Source organism: Neoarius graeffei, chromosome 2 (assembly GCF_027579695.1).
Source record: "Neoarius graeffei isolate fNeoGra1 chromosome 2, fNeoGra1.pri, whole genome shotgun sequence".
In the NCBI taxonomy this organism is placed as follows: domain Eukaryota; kingdom Metazoa; phylum Chordata; class Actinopteri; order Siluriformes; family Ariidae; genus Neoarius; species Neoarius graeffei.
Window position 1 is genome coordinate 94,239,349 of NC_083570.1, and position 24,620 is coordinate 94,263,968.

At 43.2% G+C, this 24,620-nt stretch overlaps 1 protein-coding gene across 3 annotated transcripts in view; it reads left to right on the forward strand.

Annotated features, from left to right (window-relative positions):
• Positions 1-24,620, forward strand: part of enox2 (ecto-NOX disulfide-thiol exchanger 2) — a 766,926-nt gene that overhangs the window by 438,308 nt on the left and 303,998 nt on the right. The gene's annotated exons all lie outside the window — the stretch shown is intronic.

A 24,620-nucleotide genomic window follows, 5' to 3' on the forward strand; every position in this document is an offset into this window, starting at 1 on the left:
ATAATGGCAAAAATTGCAGCTTGTGTTTCCTAGAAACCAGAAAGCGCAAAAACTCCTGTTAATTAACATAATCTTTCATTTAAATTACAGCTGGAGCTATTGTCAGAGCTTCTCTTACAGAACATGCATCAACACCGTCTGACTAATCAGATTTGAGAATTCAGCAATGATGTGGTATAATTTTTGAATAGTAATCTAATATACCACGCACTGAGAGGCTCCGGTTGAAAGTCTCTTCCGGTTGAAGAGAATCCAGAATTACCAGAGCTTCTCAGTGCGTGGTGTACTAGATTTATACCCCTCATCAATACAACCCCGATTCCAAAAAAGTTGGGACAAAGTACAAATTGTAAATAAAAACGGAATGCAATAATTTACAAATCTCAAAAACTGATATTGTATTCACAATAGAACATAGACAACATATCAAATGTCGAAAGTGAGACATTTTGAAATTTCATGCTAAATATTGGCTCATTTGAAATTTCATGACAGCAACACATCTCAAAAAAGTTGGGACAGGGGCAATAAGAGGCTGGAAAAGTTAAAGGTACAAAAAAGGAACAGCTGGAGGACCAAATTGCAACTCATTAGGTCAATTGGCAATAGGTCATTAACATGACTGGGTATAAAAAGAGCGTCTTGGAGTGGCAGCGGCTCTCAGAAGTAAAGATGGGAAGAGGATCACCAATCCCCCTAATTCTGCGCCGACAAATAGTGGAGCAATATCAGAAAGGAGTTCGACAGTGTAAAATTGCAAAGAGTTTGAACATATCATCATCTACAGTGCATAATATCATCAAAAGATTCAGAGAATCTGGAAGAATCTCTGTGCGTAAGGGTCAAGGCCGGAAAACCATACTGGGTGCCCGTGATCTTCGGGCCCTTAGACGGCACTGCATCACATACAGGCATGCTTCTGTATTGGAAATCACAAAATGGGCTCAGGAATATTTCCAGAGAACATTATCTGTGAACACAATTCACCGTGCCATCCGCCGTTGCCAGCTAAAACTCTATAGTTCAAAGAAGAAGCCGTATCTAAACATGATCCAGAAGCCCAGACGTCTTCTCTGGGGCAAGGATCATTTAAAATGGACTGTGGCAAAGTGGAAAACTGTTCTGTGGTCAGACGAATCAAAATGTGAAGTTCTTTATGGAAATCAGGGACGCCGTGTCATTCGGACTAAAGAGGAGAAGGACGACCCAAGTTGTTATCAGCGCTCAGTTCAGAAGCCTGCATCTCTGATGGTATGGGGTTGCATTAGTGCGTGTGGCATGGGCAGCTTACACATCTGGAAAGACGCCATCAATGCTGAAAGGTATATCCAGGTTCTAGAGCAACATATGCTCCCATCCTGACGACGTCTTTCATGGATGAATTGCATTCCAGACGCATCTTACCACATGGCGCAATAGCATAGGCCTTAATTTGTAGAATATTGTATGATCATGGTGAGTTTTGTAGAAGGGTCCGGGTTACTGAACTGGCCAGCCTGGAAGTCTGATGCATCACAATGTCTTTAGAACATTTGGCGCATCATATAATTGAAGATTACGGACAAAAGACCTAGACAGTTGAGCAACTAGAATCCTCATACATTAGACAAGAAGGGGTTAACATTCTATCCCTAACTTGAGCAACATGTCTCCTCAGTCCCAGAGTTTACAGACTGTTGTAAAGAGAAAAGGGGATGTCTCACAGTGGGAAACATGGCCTTGTCCCAACTTTTTTGAGATGTGTTGTTGTCATGAAATTTTAAATCACCTAATTTTTCTCTTTAAATGATACATTTTCTCAGTTTAAACATTTGATATGTCATCTATGTTCTATTCTGAATAAAATATGGAATTTTGAAACTTCCACATCATTGCATTCCGTTTTTATTTACAATTTGTACTTTGTCCCAACTTTTTTGGAATCGGGGTTGTACATTCCAAACTAAAAGTGTTCAGATTGAATCTCGGCATAAACTCACTGGAAGCAGCCATGTTTGTTGTTTACGTCAGAGCGACCTTCGACCTGCGCATGTGCAACGTACCATGCTCTTGCTTTTTTTTTTTTTTTTAAACCTTATTTGTTTGTTTACTTATTTGTACCATGCTGTCACCTGCTTCGCCAGGCATGATCATGATGCGTTGATCTACACACTCAGAAATGCTCACGGAGCCACAGCTGTGACTCGAGTCGGTTACTAAACCGTTATTTGACAAAGAGACCCAGCAGAACATAAAAACAGCTACTGACTCACAGAATGAGAAAACTGTTAAAACTACTGATTTGTGTGGTTTTACTGTCTTCAGCTGTCTGAAATGTTTCAATCGTAGTAATGACTTCAATTTTTGTCTGTCTTTTTTGTTTAAAAAAAAAAAGATTTGAGTCGGTCATATAGCTTGAAATTATGACAGTTCATGGTATATCCAGGATACATCATGACTGACTCACACTTGTATACATACACTATTGTTCAAAAGTTTGGGGTCACCCAGACAATTTTGCGTTTTCCATGAAAAGTCACACTTTTATTTCCCACCATAAGTTGTAAAATGACATTTTTCTGGCCATTTTGAGCATTTAATCGACCCCACAAATGTGATGCTCCAGAAACTCAATCTGCTCAAAGGAAGGTCAGTTTTATAGCTTCTCTAAAGAGCTCAACTGTTTTCAGCTGTGCTAACATGATTGTACAAGGGTTTTCTAATCATCCATTAGCCTTCTGAGGCAATGAGCAAACACATTGTACCATTAGAACACTGGAGTGAGAGTTGCTGGAAATGGGCCTCTATACACCTATGGAGATATTGCACCAAAAACCAGACATTTGCAGCTAGAATAGTCATTTAGCACATTAGCAATGTATAGAGCGGATTTCTGATTAGTTTAAAGTGATCGTCATTGAAAAGAACAGTGCTTTTCTTTCAAAAATAAGGACATTTCAAAGTGACCCCAAACTTTTGAACAGTCGTGTCTATACATACACACACACACACACACACACACACACACACATATAATTTTTTGATGTCGTGTGATATATTGCTTAATCAGTGATGGAACTATTTTCCATCCTTGGCCAATCCCTGGGATATTTAACAGTTATTCCACAAAATTGAGTCATACATGAGCGGTTGGCCGATGAGGCATGTAGCACAGTTTTCTGTAGCACTCTGTGGCTTTTTTTTTTTTTCTTCCCTCCCCGTTTCCGGTTGAGAGTACACCATGTGCATTCTGGCTGCTGCTTCTCACCAGAGCTTTTTATTTTATTTTCCCTTTTGTTTTTCTTTTTTGCGTTTGTGTACTTTGATTATTTATTTATTTATTTATTTGAGTGTTTTGTCCGCCGGTTGTGGTGTAGCTCCGGACCCGGTTTTGGGCGTGGGTTCGCCGTGGGTGATGCCTGTGCTCCTCGCCGTGGACTGCAGTGAGCTCGTTGCTCTTTTTAACATCGTGGTTGTCCAGCGCTCTGTACGGTGGCGCTTCTGTGCTTGGCGCGGTGTTCCAAGTGATGTTGCTCGGTGGCATTGCAGTGCCTGTGCAGGTGGTTTGGAACATACTGGCGCTCTGCGTGGCAGTGCTTCTGTGCTCACTTTATGGATCCATGGCACGGTGTTGCCCGGTGGCTGTGCAGGCAGTGTGGGACTTATCTTTGTGCATCTTTTGGTGGGACTGTGGCAGCTACACCATTGGAATGACAGCTTGAATTTTTTATTATTATTATTTTTCCCCCTTAATTGTAAAGCACCCTTGGGTATGAGAAAGGCACTATACAAGTTGAAATTATTATTATTATTATTATTATGATTATTATTATAAACCATGTACGACGAGATTGAGCCGAATAACTGTTTTATTCTATCCAAATTCACTGGATTTTGAGAAGCAGAGCATTTTTATTTTTTGCAAATTCGATCAATAAAAACTTTATACAAAACGTCCGACAAAATCATTTACGCTTTGAATGTAAACCAGCCGGCGAAATGACAGGAGCAATTTGTGAAAATTGCTATAATAATAATTCTTGAAAAATAAAAAAAAAAAGATACGTTCTTACTATCAAATACTTTTGTTGCTTTTTTTGTATTTTTTGGGGTTTTATTTTTGAGTAGAGTTTTTATTTCATCCTCGGTTGGTTCAGCAACACACTCCGCCATTTTGTTTTTCTCTACTCACAGTACAGTATATGAGCTGATATTCTAGTAGCCAATAGGAGCGCACGATTGCTCATATCCAGTGAATGTGGATAGACTAAAATGCCTTATGTCGAGGAATAACTAGCTGAACCATTGTGATTTATTTAAGCGATAAAAAATAGTCATGAGGCTGAACTGGGTGATAGCATGAACATCGAAATAATATTCCAGAATCTCTAGCTGTTTAATCAGGATTAAGGAGTCATTTTGCTGAACCTGACATCGTTTAAAGCTGTTTAAAACATTGAGAAGGTAATTGAATACTCAACTAACTGTAACTAGGTGTTCGATTGCGGTTGCGACTCTCACAAGCTTGTTTTATTATTGCTGTGTTCACACTTATACCGGTACGAAAGTGGTATAACTGTATCGATACAAAGTATACCAGTACAGTTTAGTGCATCTGTCCACACTAGCAAGAAATGTTTGCGGTTTTCTTTCACGGAAGTTGAAATGCGCGTGCGCGAAATGTTTCCGTGGTTACCGAGTAACTTCCTTCCGAGAATATGGCAGATGAAACGACGTGTGTGTGCTTTTTGTTGTCAATGTACAGTGGGGCAAAAAAGTATTTAGTCAGTCACCAATTGTGCAAGTTCTCCTACTTAAAAAGATGAGAGAGGCCTGTAATTTTCATCATAGCTATACCTCAACTATGAGAGACAGAATGAGAAAAAAAAATCCAGAAAATCACAGTGTCTGATTTTTAAAGAATTTATTTGCAAATTATGGTGGAAAATAAGTATTTGGTCAATAACAAAAGTTCATCTCAATACTTTGTTATATACCCTTTGTTGGCAATGACGGAGGTCAAACGTTTTCTGTAAGTCTTCACAAGGTTTTCACACACTGTTGCTGGTATTTTGGCCCATTCCTCCATGCAGATCTCCTCTAGAGCAGTGATGTTTTGGGGCTGTCGCTGGGCAACACGGACTTTCAACTCCCTCCAAAGATTTTCTATGGGGTTGAGATCTGGAGACTGGCTAGGCCACTCCAGGACCTTGAAATGCTTCTTACAAAGCCACTCCTTCGTTGCCCGGGCGGTGTGTTTGGGATCATTGTCATGCTGAAAGACCCAGCCACGTTTCATCTTCAATGCCCCTGCTGATGGGAGGAGGTTTTCACTCAAAATCTCACGATACATGGCTCCATTCATTCTTTCCTTTACACGGATCAGTCGTCCTGGTCCCTTTGCAGAAAAACAGCCCCAAAGCATGATGTTTCCACCCCCATCCTTCACAGTAGGTATGGTGTTCTTTGGATGCAACTCAGCATTCTTTCTCCTCCAAACATGACAAGTTGAGTTTTTACCAAAACGTTCTATTTTGGTTTCATCTGACCATATGACATTCTCCTAATCCTCTTCTGGATCATCCAAATGCTCTCTAGCAAACTTCAGACGGGCCTGGACATGTACTGGCTTAAGCAGGGGGACACGTCTGGCACTGCAGGATTTGAGTCCCTGGCGGCGTAGTGTGTTACTGATGGCCTTTGTTACTTTGGTCCCAGCTCTCTGCAGGTCATTCACTAGGTCCCCCCGTGTGGTTCTGGGATTTTTGCTCACCGTTCTTGTGATCATTTTGACCCCACGGGGTGAGATCTTGTGTGGAGCCCCAGATCGAGGGAGATTATCAGTGGTCTTGTATGTCTTCCATTTTCTAATAATTGCTCCCACAGTTGATTTCTTCACACCAAGCTGCTTACCTATTGCAGATTCAGTCTTCCCAGCCTGGTGCAGGTCTACAGTTTTGTTTCTGGTGTCCTTTGACAGCTCTTTGGTCTTGGCCATAGTGGAGTTTGGAGTGTGACTGTTTGAGGTTGTGGACAGGTGTCTTTTATGCTGATAACGAGTTCAAACAGGTGCCATTAATACAGGTAACGAGTGGAGGACAGAGGAGCCTCTTAAAGAAGAAGTTACAGGTCTGTGAGGGCCAGAAATCTTGCTTGTTTGTAGGTGACCAAATACTTATTTTCCCAAGGAATTTACCAATTAATTCATTAAAAATCCTACAATGTGATTTCCTGGATTCTTTCCCCCCATTCTTGTCTTTAATAGTTGAAGTGTACCTATGATGAAAATTACAGGCCTCTCTCATCTTTTTAAGTGGGAGAACTTGCACAATTGGTGGCTGACTAAATACTTTTTTGCCCCACTGTACAGTCTGTATTTCTGGTGGTCATTTATTCAGTCGAATCGTATAAAACGCGCGAGGCAGTTGAGAAAGAAACAAAGAAAATGAATCTCCCTTTCTCCCCCCTCACTTTCTCCCTCTTCCCTTCCCCTCCCCTTCTCCCTCTTTCCTTCTCTTCCCCTCCCTTTCTCTCCCTTTTCCCCTCTTCCTCCTTTCTTCCTCCCCCTTTCCCCCTCACGTTCTCCCCCCTTTCTTTGCTCCATGTAGCTCCACGGTCGTTTCGTTTGCACTTGCGCATTATATTTGTATCGATACAGAGCCGCTTCATCTGTCCACACTACAGCGAAGCGCTACAGTACCGATACTGTACCGGTACGAAACCCATACATTTGTGGGTTTCGTACCGATACAGTTATACCGCTACAGCACCGGTATAGTTGCTAGTGTGGACAGGTGTTGCGGTATGAAAGTAGTTTCGTATCAGTACAAAATCCCTAGTGTTGACAGGGTATATGTTAATTCTGACACACAAGGCCTTTACACAGTGTTATTGGATCCAGATATTGATGCACAGTTTTAAAAAAAAAAAGTGTAATGGAAAAAACTTAAACTTGACTGCGGACATGATTCCTACATGTCAGGACAGTAGACATGATCTCTTTTGGAAATGTAAGCACATGACACAAGAATGTGTGAGCTACAAAGAAACTTCAACAATGTGGGAGGGGAAAAAAAAAACCAAGAAAACAAAAAAAACTCCTGATTCAGCATGAAAAAGTCCCAGAATGCTGCTGCTTTATTTCACGCTTTCAGTAAGTTCACTCCGGCTGTTGACTGGCGCATGCTTGGTGGAAGATGCAGCCACTTTGGCGTAATGAAGCAGGACCTGAGGCACGTCGTGTTTTTTAATTAAAAGCAGTAAAAAGCCTTATTGATTCCCTTCGGAAGGAATAAAATACCCAGGCAGAACCTTAAATTACTGTCATGTCGCTCCTTTTAATGTGATTTTTAAATAGTTTTAAGATGGATGTCAGTGCAGGGTTGGGGGTTGGGTGGGGGAGGGTCTTACAAATCCATCAGATCACGCTGTGATGAGATTGAGCCGGAAGTGTTGATTGGATTCCCTCCACCTTTTCCCTCTGTGCTTTACTCACCAGGCGCATACGTGACGACGAGGCGCATGAGCTCGAGCTCCTGCACGACTAGTTTGTCCAGCTACGCTATGACGCGGTCGATATTCTCACTCCTCAGCCGTTGATCGTAACGGATAAGTGACTCGCAGTGATGCTCGTTATGCCTAATTGGCAGTTATACTACAGTTCACCTTCAGGCACGCATTTGTGCCAGCTGTACCTGTGTCCACCGAGTGCTGTTTGTGCACGGGCATACGCCCTGTCTGACCTTCCTCACACTCTCAGCTATTTTCTACTCCCTCTCTTTAATGATTCATATCACTGGAGGCGATGTTTGTGGAAAGACAGGATATCTACCCATAGTTTCTCAGATGTCTTTTTTTCTCCTCGTCCACATGATGGATCAACTTCAGTCTTTTTACAGTTTGTCTGGTGCCCGCTTTTTTTTTCAGGGCCACATTTTTATTGCTGTTTTTTTTTTTTTTTTTTGGTAACACACACACACATCTATATATACATGCTCACATGCCTTTGTTTCTTTTCTCTCAGCTGGAGACATGAAGCTGCTCTTGCTCGCCTGTTCTGTAACAGTTTCCAGATGTGTTTATGTTCTCCCCTGGTTAAGTCAGGAAACCCAACGCAAGGTCTTTGTCATGCTAACACACTTTGATTAGGCTTCATATTGTGTGTTGAACCATAGCCTACTTTGGAATGCCTGGGAAAAATGCGACCACCGTTGTACGTGGCTTTAAAGATTCCGCTATACACGTGGCACGTTTTAGTAATGCACCGTGATGAAATGTCTTGGCCCAAAGTGAAATTTAGAATTAAGGACACGCTGGTGTTGGATATTTATGGTGTTATAAATTAGCTTGCTTTTTTTGTTTAGTTTAAATGTTTTCATAAGCAAGGAATAACATGCGGCAGACTGTGCTGTGAGATGAAAATCATGTGTTTTTCTCGAACAGCGTGGTGTGGTGTGTGTTACTGCGCTTATACCACAGCGACATGGCGACGAGTGCAATGTTTAATTATTCATGGACGGAATATTGAACACTGTAGCGGGTTGTAGTGATGGTTACTTCCTGTTCTTACAGTATAGCTGCAATCAACAGTCAGTTACTCACCAGCCTCTCGCTCGCTCACTCACTCACTCTGTCTGTCTCTCCCCCATCTCTCTCTGTCTGTCTCTCTCTCTCTGTCTCCCCCCTCACTCACTCTGTCTGCCTGTCTCTCCCCATCTCTCTCTCTCTCTCTCTCTCTCTCTCTCTCTCTGTGTCTCCCCCTCTCTGTATCTCCTCTCTCTCTCTGTCTCCCCCTCTCTCTCTCTTTCTCTCTCTCTCTCTTTCTCTCTCTCTCTCTGTCTCCCCCTCACTCACTCTGTCTGCCTGTCTCTCCCTGTCTCTCTCTCTCTCTCTCTCTCTCTCTGTCTCCCCCTCTCTGTATCTCTGCTCTCTCTCTGTCTCCCCCTCTCTGTATCTCCGCTCTCTCTCTGTCTCCCCCTCTCTCTCTCTCTCTCTGTCTCCCCCCTCACTCACTCTGTCTGCCTGTCTCTCCCCATCTCTCGCTCTCTCTGTCTCTCTCTCTGTCTCCCCCCTCACTCACTCTGTCTGCCTGTCTCTCCCCGTCTCTCTGTCTCCCCCTCTCTGTATCTCCTCTCTCTCTCTCTCTCTGTCTCCCCCTCTCTGTATCTCCTCTCTCTGTCTCCCCCCCCACTCACTCTGTCTGCCTGTCTCTCCCCATCTCTCGCTCTCTCTGTCTCTCTCTCTGTCTCCCCCCTCACTCACTCTGTCTGCCTGTCTCTCCCCGTCTCTCTGTCTCCCCCTCTCTGTATCTCCTCTCTCTCTCTCTCTCTCTCTCTGTCTCCCCCTCTCTGTATCTCCTCTCTCTGTCTCCCCCCCACTCACTCTATCTGCCTGTCTCTCCCCGTCTCTCTCTCTCTGTCTCCCCCTCTCTGTATCTCCTCTCTCTCTCTCTGTCTCCCCCCTCACTCACTCTGTCTGCCTGTCTCTCCCCATCTCTCTCTCTGTCTCCCCCGTCTGTCTCTCCCCCCTCTCTCTCACTCACTCTGTCTGCCTGTCTCTCCCCGTCTCTCTCTGTCTCTCCCCCTCTCTCTCACTCACTGTCTGCCTGTCTCTCCCCATCTCTCTCTCTATCTCCCCGTATCTCCTCTTTCTCTCTCTCTGTCTCCCCCCTCTCTCTCACTCACTCTGTCTGCCTGTCTCTCCCCATCTCGCTCTCTCTCTGTCTCTCCCCCCTCTCTCTGACTCACTCTGTCTGCCTGTCTCTCCCCGTCCATCTCTCTCTCTGTCTGTCTCTCCCCCCTCTCACTCACTCTGTCTGCCTGTCTCTCCCCCATCTCTCTGTCTCTCCCCCTCTCTCTCACTCACTCTGTCTGCCTGTCTCTCCCCATCTCTCTCTCTGTCTCCCTGTATCTCCTCTCTCTCTCTGTCTCTCCCCCTGTCTCTCTGTCTCTCCCCCTCTCTCTCACTCACTCTGCCTGTCTCTCCCCCTTTCTCTCTCTCTCTCTCTCTCTCTCTCTCTCTCTCTCTCTCTATTTATCTATCTATATATGAGAGCGATATATCTTGCTCTCTCAATGTCGTTCACTCTCTTCATCTGTCTTTCTCTCTCCTCTGTCTCTGCTCCCTCACTTTACTCACTCTCTCTCTCTCTCTCTCTCTCTCTCTCTCCATTTATATATATATATATATATATATATATATATATATATATATATATACACACGCATGTGCGCGCACACACAGGGTTAGTCAAAATTATTTTAACACTAATGGATTATTTTTCTCCTGAATGTGTGGTGCGTCATGACCGTGAAATGTGTGTCCGGGCTTTAAATGGTACTGTTGCTCGAACAGGTTGAGACCGGCCTGTAAACATCTTGCACATATTGATGTATATTTTGTGGGATAAATTTTATATATATATATATATATATATATATATATATATATATATATATATAAAGCTGTACACTTCTTTGTTAAATAACTTTTTATTTTTAATCCGTTTATTGGTAGTTTTAGGTGATGTGCAGCATCAGTCATAAAAGTGACCCAGTTACTATAGAAATGTTAACACATCATAAGGGCCATGATTAATATGATTTGTAGCCTTGAATTACTGTCCGAGCTTCTGACAAGAAATAAAATAAATCCAGTGATCTGAAACTGTTCCGTGTGGTCTCCGGATTCACAGTGATGTGCATTTCAGTGCTGAAACAAAACGAGGAAAATCCTCAGGCTGAATTTCTGTCCATCTCGAGTAAAAGGTGTTTGTGTTTAGTTTGGATTGATTATTAAAGATTAAACACTAAATTTGTGTGCTTTGGTGAAAATATCATAAAATCGCACACAGTGGGATTTTCACAAAGCATGCTCCATATCGTGGTATTTAGCCGAAACAGAATTAAACTTAAGTTATGCTGCATTTTGAAAAAGAATATATAAATATATATAAGGGTTTTTTTTTTTTTTAAACAAGGCAAGAAGAGGCAGTTACAGCAATGCAGTGCTGTATAAAGGAAATATGTCAGTGGATGCTGTGCTGACTGACCGGCTCAAGCTTAATGATGATGAAACTGAGTATTTACTTGTAGGAATAAGATAAGAGTTGTCAAAGGTCAGCGAAGACTCTCTTACTGTAGGTGACCATCAGATTACTCCAGCTCAAGAGGCTAAGAATCTGGGCTGCTGGTTTGATCAGCAACTTCGTATGGGGACACCTATCATATCAGTAAGGGGTGGGTTTCCTAAAAAAAATCAAATAACCTGATAAAACATATTATAGTATTTAAACTGTATCTTTAAAGCGCATATTCTGGACCAATTTCATTTTTTTTTTAATATGAAAGTATGTCCCTTTACACACTCATCCAGAAGGGTAATTTTGCACAAGGCCATCTGTCTATAGCAAAAAAAAATAACAAAACGCATCTGGAAAAACCCCAAGGGAGTCTGGAGCCAGATTCGTGACGTCACCTGCGGAAGCGCCAGCAGGCTGCGCGAGCTTTGCACGGTTTCAGTGCACAGCCTGTGTAGACCAAGCGCTCCCATTTCTCTCTCATTGTCCAGTCTTTTGGGAAACGATGAGTACTAATCCCATCAAGATTGGTGTTGCTACACCCTCCTACGATACATCTGTTAACCATTTTAATAATTACGCGATAACGTTGAAGAAATTTGCAGAAAACCACCAGGTCGTTTTCTCATAAACAAACCAGCGCTGACGTAGGATTCAGAAGGAGGCGTCCCGCATGCGACGTCACGAAAATCAATGTTTCCCAAGAAATCCAAATACCAAGTTTTTCCAGAGGCGGACCAATTCGCCTCAAATGGCTCGATTTCAACTGAATTTTTCTGGTATTGCGCAAGGTTAAAAAACTGTACAAAATGCAAAATGTGACAGATATTTGACCAAAGTTTAATATAAAATAGGAGAATTACACTGATCTTGCTCCTGAATTTACCCGTGATATGCACTTTAATGCTAAGAGCATCTTAACTAGGAGAGAGAGTGTTCTTTGTGATGCTCGCTCACCATTTAACCATGATCTTTGTGCTGCGATGCTTTTGGGAAGCTCAGGCCAGGTCTGTAGTGCATCATATTTTCACTTGCACAACATTAGATGCATAAGAAAGTTTTTATCAATTAAGAAGTTAGTGCATGCGCTAGTTATTAGTAGAATGAACTACTGCGATAGTTTATTGTATGGTTTGCTGCAAATACAATTGTCCAAGTTGCAGCGTGTCCAGAACACAGCCACCAGGGCTCGACATCATTGGTAATCCGACTGTCCGGGACAACCCAACGTTTGGCTCGGATAAGTTAAATCCGCATCTGCCTGGCCGACGGGATAAGCTAAAGATTTGTTGAAAATCACCGTTTTTATAGTAATTATTCCAGAGTTACATCAGTAAAGTTCCAACAAAACCAGTTCAGTCTCCTCAGTAATCCGGCCATGTTATTGTTTACGAAATTCCGGGGAAGCCGAGTACAGCAAGTGTGTATATGTGTGTGTATGTAAAAATAACCACGTCGTAATATCTAATTATAGATTACTAGACTCTGAATTCATCGAAATTGGAGATCAAATACCCCAATAAAATAAATATCTGTGGCAGGGGCGTGTTTAGCCTATTTTTGGGGGTGCTCAAGCACCCCCAAAAACGAGCTCGGCACCCCCTAGCTCAGCACCCTCAAAAACACTGCTTTTGGACGTAATTTTCAGAAATAAGTGCCCTTGCGCACTGCGCAATGAATGTGTGCGCAGGCGTGTGTGTGTTCTTGAATTCACCTGTTACGTGATAGTTCTGTGACCAGTAAAATACCTTCTCCTTCTTTGATTGGGTTGCCTGTCCGCGCGAGTGCTTGCTACGACATGGTGTTTTTTTTAACTGGATTCCACGCCGATGAGGAACTCGAAGTAGCACCTGAGTATTACTGGCATAGCGAGATGTGAAGGTACGGACTGGAGTTACAATTGTGAAACACAACACAATAATATGCATAATGCAATATTGATGTTCCCTGGTCTATGAACAGAATGATAAAAACGACATTTATCATCCATATCGAGATACTTTTGTGCAGAGCTGTACAAGTGCTACGGTGCTAGACCACCGTGTGTTAGTCAATTTTATTGAATGTAACATAGCGTTTACTAATGTAAACTAATATAAAATCATAATAATACACACTATTATTGCACAATACACAATAACACATTAATTAACAATTACCACTGTTCAAAATGAATAGCTCCAACATTACAAATGCAGTAGTAGGTCTTGTTTAGTTAAAAATATAATGTAAATATTTGTGTCAGTGGTTGTAAATGTGTAGATATCATAGTTTATTGGGTCAGCTTCTGTTAAAACATTTCATAAGTCTAGTCTTGTCTAGTCTAGTCTTCTTGTCTAGTTAAGTCTAGTCTAAATGCGGAATAAACATGGAAACACTGTCGTTCAAGCCAGGTGCCTCTGTCAGCTCTGGGGGCTAAGCACCCCCAAAGATCAGATGCTAGAATCGCCCCTGATCTGTGGTGAATCTTCATTTCATTCAGACATTCATTGTATTTTTCTTTTCTGGGGTTCACATTAACCATCACAAATGTCGTAAACTATTTTGCAGGAATTTTACGACAGCGCCGAACTCGCTTACGGTTTGTTTTCATTCACAACACGTTTCTGTCCCTCTTATCATGTCCAGCTTGTTTTCTTTCGGTTTAATTTCTTTAAATTCATTTATACTTCAAGTTTTACTGGCTTAATCAAGCTTTAATTTTGTTTCCTCCAGAAGCTTTGAATTTGGTGAGTCTAACTCTTAAAACTGCAGATCAGGTAATGGGTTAGAACAACACACACACACACACACACACACACACACACGCGCGCCAGAATGGGGCATTGGATAGTTTTTGTTTGTTGTTACAGTTAAAATGTGCATTTTATTGAACAAGTTTAAATCATTGAAGCAGAATGATTAACTATAAATAACTATACCTGCTTTCTGGTAAACTTTGTTTATCACTTTCCTGTCACTGAACTACTAAATACATATGAATAAAAAGGTTCAGGTGAGGACAAGTGAAAACTCTTGCTGCTTGTCCGACTGGACAAGTGGATTAAAAAGCCACGTGGATGTTGAGCCCTGGCCGCACGTCTTATTTGCAGTGTTTCCCGCTTTGATCACATCTCGCCTGTGCTCTTTAAGCTTCACTGGCTGCCAGTGCAATTTAGAATTACATTTCTGATGCTAGTAATTACATTTAAGGCTATTCACGGACTAGCACCTGAATATACTAATGATTTGATGAACATAAAGGGTACATCATGCTATTCTTTAAGATCAAATAGCGAGCTACTCCTCAAGTTTCCAAGAGCGTAGCATAGCAGCACGGTGGTGTGTAGGGGTTAGCATGGTCGCCTCACAGAAAGAAGGTTCTGGGTTCGAACCTAGTGGCCGGCGAGGGCCTTTCTGCGTGGAGTTTGCATGTTCTCGCCGCGTCTGCATGGGTTTCCTCCAGGTGCTCCGGTTTCCTCCACAGTCCAAAGACATGCGGTTAGGTTAATATGGGACGGCCTTGAGCGAGGCACCTAACTCCCAACTGTTCCCTGGGCGCTGTTAGCATGGCTGCCCACTGCTCTGGGTGTGTGTGTGTGTGTGTTCACTGCTTCAGATGGGTTAAATGCAGAGAGGAAATTTCACAAGTGTGATGAATACAGTTGTGCTTTCTTTCTTTCTTTCTTTCTTTCTTTCTTTCTTTCTTTCTTTCTTTCTTTCTTAACTGTGAAACTCTGGACGAGTTTAAAAATGTGTTGAAAACGTATTGATACAAGTTAACTTTTATAATTAAGATCTAATTAGAATCTTGATTATCTCTTGTTTGATATTTATTTTCATATTGTAGTTTTAGCTCAATTTTAATATGATTGTACGTTCTTAGTTTTTAAGAAGTAAATCTTGTTTTATGGTTAATTCTGTAATCCGCCTGCGGACTATACCGTAAATGCAGTGTTTTCCACGGGCGCTTTTAAAGTGCTGCACCACCACGTTATAATTCTGGCCCACCGCCCTTCTCTTGGCAAACAAAAAACGTAACTTCATCAGTATACACCAAATAAAACGGAAAGTATTCACTTTATTATAATTTTGTAACTATTTAACACGCAGAAGACCATTATACGAATGCATACGGGGCTACCTGAAGTGGCCACGCGACTGCAATAGAAAACCATCCGGCCGGCTGCATACAGATTGCGATCCAGAGCTCTGCAGATTGAGCTCTATCCCTGCGTTACACTACACTGCACCATATTACACTATACTGACATATAGTAATGCTGGAAGCTGCAGCTAGCCAGAAGCTCAATAACTTTGCGGGTGTTTGTAGTGTTATTGTGCAACGGTTACGCTTATCTATCGTCTTTTCTGACCATACACAGTTACAGTAATCATATAACAGCACACACACACTAGTTAAGTTCAGGTCTTTTATTTTACATATCTGTGATCGTGTATGCGAGAGCTGCATTTTCCCGTTGCTTCACTGTAGTTGTTTACTGCAGGACTTCCGGGTTCCTGGGTCAAAGGGCCCGAACTACGGAGGCCGGGGTGGCTTTGTAGTGCCAGTCTCGGGCACGCACACCTGGTCGTGCATTGATTGTAATGGGTTTCACCCAATTAACATTAATTGTGTGTATTGTAAAAAAAAAAAAAAAGTATTCATTTATTGTAATTGGTTATTTTGTTTATGCGTGGAAGTTCATTTATTTTTCACACACAGAAAAAAATCTAATTAATTCAGGGATGCGCAAACAGCCGCATCAGTCTCAACTGAATGTCAAATGAGTCTCACATTGACAATAAAGATGATATGTACAGTAAGAATGTGTTAATTTTTTGTAAAATGATTTTAACAATGATTTAGCATTTCCTATCCATTTATTGGCCAGTTTCACTGTCAAAAAAGCCCAAAGTCCGTCAGCTTCAGAGGGACTTTGTCCCCCAAACCCCCACCACCACCTTTTATTTTTGAAAAGTGGAGAACACTGAAATGTAAATTATTATTATTATTATAGGGCGGCATGATGGTGTAGTGGTTAGCGCTGTCGCCTCACAGCAAGAAGGTCCGGGTTCGAGCCCCGTGGCCGGCGAGGGCCTTTCTGTGCGGAGTTTGCATGTTCTCCCCGTGTCCGCGTGGGTTTCCTCCGGGTGCTCCGGTTTCCCCCACAGTCCAAAGACATGCAGGTTAGGTTAACTGGTGACTCTAAATTGACCGTAGGTGTGAATGTGAGTGTGAATGGTTGTTTGTCTCTGTGTCAGCCCTGTGATGACCTGGCGACTTGTCCAGGGTGTACCCCGCCTTTCGCCCGTAGTCAGCTGGGATAGGCTCCAGCTTGCCTGCGACCCTGTAGAACAGGATAAAGCGGCTAGAGATAATGAGATGAGATGAGTTATCACCAATTACCATGTTTAACCTGTAGTAATACCAACCTAGCAACCAAAGTTAAAGGTCATAGGCAACGGTCGGTGGTGAAATGTAGAATATCAACTTTATTGTCTAGAAGAACGACCCAAAAAGCAAATTCAATCTTCTTGGTGTCTAATCTGCACCCTACAATTGAATAAAATGCTTAAAATGTACTGTTTTGCCCAATTTCCGAAGGTTTGTTTACATCTCACTTATGTGCACTTTCACCACCAGGGGGCCGTCATCGTGGCGTCATTTAAGCCAAACAGACTGGGAGCAGCTCTGCGTTTACTTGCGAACCAAGCACACGTTTAGGCGGTGCATTTATTTATCCACTTTCTAAATGTACTTTTTTTTTTGCTGGAGAGAAACATACAGGGCTAATTTTCAACAATTCAATAATAACATATACCAGGACATTTAATGGGGTTACCCACTGATGCGCACAGGGGCACACACACATAATCCCTGTAATAGAACGTGGATTCGTTTATTACCTCCGCCAAGGAGGTTATGTTTTCGGTAGCGTTGATTTGTTGGTTTGTCTGTTAGCAACATTTCGGAAAAAGTTATGAACGGATTGCTCTAAAATTTTTTCCAGAGGTGTGACTGGGCACAAGTCACAATCCATTAAATTTTGGCGGTGATCCGGATCACCTTCTGGATCCCGGAATTTTTTAAAGGATTCTTGGCGGAGGTCCGCGCTCTCCGAGTGCTTTTCTAGTATTGCTAATATAATTTATTGCTAATATTAATACAAGCATTGTACTATTTATAGCCTACTCTAAACATACACACAAACATTAATCATGTTAGTCAATAGCATGTTAGCATGCTAGCAGGTAGCCATTGCAAATCAACTTCAACTTAGTGGCCACATTATTAGGAACATGTGTGTCTGTATAAACACACACATGCAAATAGTATGTGAACCATGAGCATGTTAGCATGTCCGCAGGTATCATTTTAGCGGTGACAAATTAACTTCAGCTTAGTGGCCACTTCATTAGGAACACTTGCATTCGGACACACACCCAGGCAGCACGGTGGTGTAGTGGTTAGTACTGTCGCCTCACAGCAAGAAGGTCCGGGTTCGAGCCCCGTGGCCGGCGAGGGCCTTTCTGTGTGGAGTTTGCATGTTCTCCCCGTGTCCGCGTGGGTTTCCTCCGGGTGCTCCGGTTTCCCCCACAGTCCAAAGACATGCAGGTTAGGTTAACTGGTGACTCTAATGCCGCTTTTCCACTACAAACGCGGCTGAGTCGGGCTGAGCCGTGCCGTGCTGAGTCGAGCTGAGTGGGGCTGTTGGAGTTGCATTTCGACTACAACCGCGCTGAACCGTGCTGGCTGGAAGTGGGTGGACACATTGGGTGGAGTTAGCGAAAGTGGGTGGACGTCACGTGATGTCGTTAAGCAGCACAAACAGTGACATCAGTGAGCTTTTAAGCAGTAGTCTCACGACCCGAATAGTAAACAATAAACATGGAGGACATGGAGTCGTTAGTGTTGCTGGTCTTGGTTCTGTGGCTTGTTGTCACCGACAACGCCAACAGATACTGGCAAGAGCGTATAGATGAGGCGAGGCGCATAAGGCTTCATAATTCTCGTAATTCTTCTTCTTCCGGGTTTACGGTGTTTACAGATCCCAGCGTGCTCGCGGGGCGTGTGTGAGCATGTGAGGACACTCCTCACCAATCAGTGCACAGGGGAGTGTCTGCTCACGCCCCTAGCCTCACTCAGCTCGGTTTGGCTCGCTTCAGCCCCACTCCAAAACGGTGCGAGTTTTAGGGGCTAAGCAGGGCTGAAGCGAGCTGAGTCGTGCTGGTTTTTGGTAGTCGAAACGCGAGTCGTGTCGGGCTGAAGCGAGCTGAAGTGAGCTGAAAAAGGGTAGTGGAAAAGGGCCATAAATTGAGCGTAGGTGTGAATGTGAGTGTGAATGGTTGTCTGTGGCTATGTGTCAGCCCTGTGATGACCTGGCGACTTGTCCAGGGTGTACCCCGCCTTTCACCCGTAGTCAGCTGGGATAGGCTCCAGCTTGCCTGCGACCCTGTAGAACAGGATAAAGCGGCTAGAGATAATGAGATGAGATGAGACACACACACACACACACACACACACACACACACTTATCATGTTAGTCAATAGCATGTTAGTATGCTGGCAGGTAGCCATGACAAACTGTCCCTTTTGTCTCATTTACACAATGATTGTTCAGGATCCCTCAGGATTCTTTACTTGAAAAATTGCAAGCAAAGGTAAAAATGTTTATCTCCAATCTTCTCCTTTTTGCTTGAGCTTTGCTGGTCCGTTTCTTCTTTGACTGCTTGCTTTTGTGCTCGAATTTTGTTGGAACAGCATCAGGTTTGAGCTTCTCTGTCCAACACTGACACCTAAACACTCCAACAGATGGGGATTCTTCAAAAATGAAGCTCCTCGAAGTGATCGGAGTACAGAGCGGCGTATTTACCCGGCTGCCAACCCTCTCGCTTCAGACGCACAATCCACTCTCTCCTCCTCTTCTCGAAAACAGTAAAAACTTTTTCCTGAACCGGTCCCGTTGTTACAGTTCACTGCACAACAATAACGCATCTCATCTCATTATCTCTAGCCGCTTTATCCTGTTCTACAGGGTCGCAGGCGAGCTGGAGCCTATCCCAGCTGACTACGGGTGAAAGGCGGGGTACACCCTGGACAAGTCGCCAGGTCATCACAGGGCTGACACTTATGGCCCTTTTCCACTACCCTTTTTCAGCTCACTTCAGCTCGCTTCAGCTCACTTCAGCCCAACACGGCTCGCGTTTCGACTACCAAAAACCAGCACGACTCAGCTCGCTTCAGCCCTGCTTAGCCCCTAAAACTCGCACCGTTTTGGAGTGGGGCTGAAGCGAGCCAAAGCGAGCCGAGTGAGGTTGGGGGCATGAGCAGACACTCCCCTGTGCACTGATTGGTGAGGAGGAGTGTCCTCACATGCCCACACACGCCCCGCGAGCGCGTTGGGATCTGTAAACACCGCAAACCCGGAAGGAGAAGAATTACGAATTACGAGAATTTCTGAAGCCTTATGCGCCTCGCCTCATCTATACGCTCTTGCCAGTATCTGTCCACGTTGTCGGTGACAACAAGCCACAGAACCAAGACCAGCAACACTAACGACTCCATGTTTATTGTTTACTATTCGGGTCGTGAGACTACCGCTTAAAAGCTCACTGATGTCACTGTTTGCGCTGCTTAACGACATCACCTGACGTCCACCCACTTTCGCTAACTCCACCCAATGTGTCCACCCACTTCCAGCCAGCACGGTTCAGCGCGGTTGTAGTCGAAATGCAACTCCAACAGCCCCACTCAGCCCGACTCAGCACGGCACGGCTCAGCCCGACTCAGCCGCGTTTGTAGTGGAAAAGCGGCAATAGACACAGACAACCATTCACACTCTCATTCACACCTACGGTCAATTTAGTCACCAGTTAACCTAACCTGCATGTCTTTGGACTGTGGGGGAAACCGGAGCACCCAGAGGAAACGTCTGTAATCAAGCCGAACGGCAATGAAAATACACGGAAGTGGACTCAACTCAAGCGGTTTGTTTGGCTTAAATGACGTCAAGCGCCAAGTGGTCACGGAAATAGCCGACAGAAATTCGCCGTGATCCACGCTAACTTATTTTAATTATTACTTATTCACAATACTTCTTGGGACCAGAAGAAAATTACAGAGGGTTTTTTAACACAAAGTTTCAAATGTGCATAAAATTAAAACCGTCGCCTATGAGCTTTAAGTTCCTTGTGTGCCTTGATATTCATTTGCCTGTGCGTCTTGTTACTGAAATGAAATGAGCAATTAATTTCCAATCACAGAGACTGTGAGCCATTATTAAATGGATCTCTGCCAGTCCAGATCTTTGGCTTGATATGCAACAAGACTGTGATTAGCAGAAAATCATTCCTTTTAAACCCAATTTTGACCAATTTTCTTCTGGACTAACATTGACCCACAAATCTAAGGCAGAACAGTGATTTATGCCAGGTTCTATTGGGTGCATTACACTTGCATATTGAGTATATCATTTTCTCAACAAAGACGGCAAGGTTTTGGGATGACAGCTTTTTATGTTTCATGAGAGTGCATGTACTCATTTGCTATTCATTCCGTTATGTCTTCTGTAAGTAGTGCCTTGACCTAAATTCTCATAAAGATATTGATACCGCTATGTTTTCGTTTCATGTTTCAGGCTTGCTGCTTATTTTAATCCACAGCACTTTTTTTTTTTTTTAAACTGAAATGTGTCACGAAAAATGGACTGGGCCAGATTATAAGTCATGGCAGTTCCAGTTTTCAATGTAAAAAAAAATGGAAAGACACCAATTAGCAGTCTCATCTAGGTACAGATGTACATTTAAGAGAATTCAAGTATATAAGGGGGTATTTAACAGTTATTCCATGAAATCAAGTCGTACATGAGCTGATCGCCGACGAGGCGCGTAGCACCGGGTTGTCTATAAGCCGTGTACGACAAGATTGACTGGAATAACGGTTTTATTCTATCCACATTCACCGAATTTTGAGAAACGGAGCATTTTTATTTTTTGCAAATTCGATAAATAAAAACTTTATACGAAATACCCGACAAAATCATTTCCGCTTAGAATGTAAGCAAACCGGCGAAATGACAGGAGCAATTTGTGAAAAGTGCTATAATAATCTCATCTCATCTCATTATCTCTAGCCGCTTTATCCTTCTACAGGGTCGCAGGCAAGCTGGAGCCTATCCCAGCTGACTACGGGCGAAAGGCGGGGTACACCCTGGACAAGTCGCCAGGTCATCACAGGGCTGACACATAGACACAGACAACCATTCACACCTACGCTCAATTTAGAGCCGCCAGTTAACCTAACCTGCATGTCTTTGGACTGTGGGGGAAACCGGAGGAAACCCACGCGGGCACGGGGAGAACATGCAAACTCCACACAGAAAGGCCCTCGCCGGCCACGGGGCTCGAACCCGGACCTTCTTGCTGTGAGGCGACAGCGCTAACCACTACACCACCGTGCCGCCCGCTATAATAATCATTCTTGAAAAATAAAAAGAAATGTTCTTACCATCAAATACTTTTATTCCATAATTTGTTGCTTTTTTGGGGGGTTTGGTTTCTGAGTCGAGTTTTTATTTCGTCCTCCGTTGGTTCAGCAACATGCTCCGCCATTTTGTTTTTCTGCTTTATGGTTTTCTTTTTTTGGCAGTTGGCAAGCCAACTTAAAGGTGCATTATCGCCAGGAGATATCAGTGTTCTCCACTATCGTTAATGACTCGGCGGCCCGCCGAGTCATAACGGCTAGAAGAGCTATTACCGCCGACTCATAAATGCGCCGCCGAGCCTTAATTTTTGGCTGCCCAGTCAAAAAAAATAAAAGTTTACTTCAAAGAAAAGTAAAAAAACACGCCAATACAAACACCAAAGTGATTCTCTGATCACAGATCGTTGATGCGCTTTACTTTACAATAGGTTCAACAGAGGCCTTTAACACTTGCTCGCTCACTTGTCACTACGCATGCGTAGTGCGGCGACAGAGGAGTGCGTGTCAGTTAAGTGGCTCCGATTGCCTCAGACCTCCGAGAGGAGTACGGTGGAAAGAAAAGACACGTACTGCACATCAAATGAAAGGTAATTTTGTGTAGAATTCAACTAAAAACAAAGATATTCTATTCAATAAACATTTCAGTAACGGAGTGACAAAATAAATGTAAAGTCGGCTCCCAGTGTCAGATTTTTCACAAAAGCAGCTCTTGCGAAATAAATAACATGCAACTTAGATGCCAGGGGTTTCTTATTTCAAAATTTTCTGGTGCGAGGGGGGACACCCCTTCGCGAACCCCCCGGCGACGGCCGCTCAATACTACCGCCGAGCTATAACTTCAGGTAGTGGAGAACACTGATATATATATAAAATTATTTTAGCTATTTCCGTTTCTTTTAAATACTTGATAACTTGATATATCTGACTTAATGCGCGTCGCCATTTTGTTTTTCCTCTACTCACGGTATATGAGCTGATAGCCTAGTAAAAGAGTAGCCAATCAGAGCACCCGATTGCACATATCCAATGAATGTGAATAGAATAAACCACGGCCTAATGGTTAGAGAAGAAGCTTTGGGATTAAAAGGTTGCCAGTTCAATTCCCTGGACCAGCAGGAATGGCTGAAGTGCCCTTGAGCAAGGCACCTAACCCCCAGCTGCTCCCCAGGCTACTCAAGGTATGTTGTATGTCACTCTGGGTAAGTGTAAAAAGCTCTGCCTTAATCTGATTTGGTTGTGAAAGAAGAGGGAAGATTCTGTCATCTATTTTTAACATGACAAGTTCACGAGATGGCCACTGTAACCCAATGAATGTTTTTTTTTTCTGTTACCATGAATTTTGGCTTTCTGGAGAACCATTAGTAGACCTCAACCTGTCTTGTCTTAGCCCAGCAAAAAATTATGACAGAAAAGTGGGAGGACAAATGTAATGTTTCGTGTTCAACTGCTTCCATAGGCTTTCGAGAAATTTATAGATCACTGCTTTTCATTTAAAAAGCTCTGCTTTAACCTGATTTGATCTTGAGTATTTGTGTTTTTATGGCTCAGCAAGCTGAGAGTATGTAGGTACCATCTACATCTACACCGATTGGTCAAGTACCACTTCTATCCACGTTAGCGAATGAAACATGCTCCATGATGATCTCATTGTTCTTGTTTGTGGTTCTTGGCCAAATTTTTAATCATGATATAACATAATGGTACACTCTTCATTTCTGTTCACTGTTGGAGAAGCAAGGCCAAAGCTTATAAACTTGAGCTTGGCCATAACTTGTATGATATCTCCTCAACATCGTAACCAGTACCTAGTCAACATGGCAGCCAGTAGAAACAAGGTTTTAATCCCGTCTGGCTGAGTTTGGCTACACTGCATCCAAAACAAGCTCCCCTGTCGCAACTAAATCTTCTCCTTCACTTCACCCCATTGATTACTGCATCCTGAACTATGGGAATCATTCATTTAGCTGCAAGGTGATATTTCCCAGTGGACCTCAGTCAGTCAGCCAGAAGTTTACTGATCCTTGGTATGAAACCTGTCACCGCAGGGGAGATGGCAAATCTCACACGTCACCCATGCATTTAACAACACATTTTCTATAGCCAATCATCTCTGTTAGTCAGCTCGGACAACTCAAGGGTTCAGACCTGCACATTAGCTCACGCCACATGGACAAGGGTCTGGATGGTAGATGCAGAAATCCCACAGGAATTTGTCTGACCTCGCTGACTGAGGGACTGGAGAGTCTGGAATGACAGGCAGGATTGCCTTATATCTCAGTCATGGCTAATGATAAGTGATGTGGCAGTGCTATGTCTGAGTGCAGCTCTGCTGTCAGCCACTTGATCAGGCGCAATGTCAAATGTGCCATCATTGGCAGCCATGCGCTCGATAACATTTCTAATGGCCAAGAACCTGCAGTTTGGCATTTGCCCCTCACGGCTCCCCACGAGCAAATATCTGCCGATTTAACTGGCTCAGGCCATTAGCAGACACAAATGAGGGCATACCACTGCCCCCTCAGCATGCTGTCCTCTGGGAGGTTGCCAAGCACCATAGCTGTCCTGAGAATGATTACTAGATCATTCAAGTGAGCAGAGCCAGAAAAATACCTCCCATGCATGCAACTTCAGTGAAAGGGACTGGACACAGTAAAATCTAACCTTTATACCTCCTACCCCCTTGCAACCCCTACCCTCTAATCACCTTGGTTCCACTTGTTCACCTTTAGCAGGCAAATATAATACAGAGAGATCCACATGTGTTCTGCTCACATCATTAATTTGCTTTTAATACCCCTGGCAGAGCAGACATCTGCACAAGCCATGGTCAAGCTCTCATTTAATAGGTTTTCTTTGGTTTAATAAATCATATTATTATACAGTGGTGCTTGAAAGTTTGTGAACCTTTTAGAATTTTCTATATTTCTGCATAAATATGACCTAAAACATCATCAGATTTTCACACAAGTCTTAAAAGTAGATAAAGAGAACCCAGTTAAACAAATGAGACAAAAATATTATACTTGGTCATTTATTTATTGAGGAAAATAATCCAATATTACATATCTGTGAGTGGCAAAAGTATGTGAACCTCTAGGA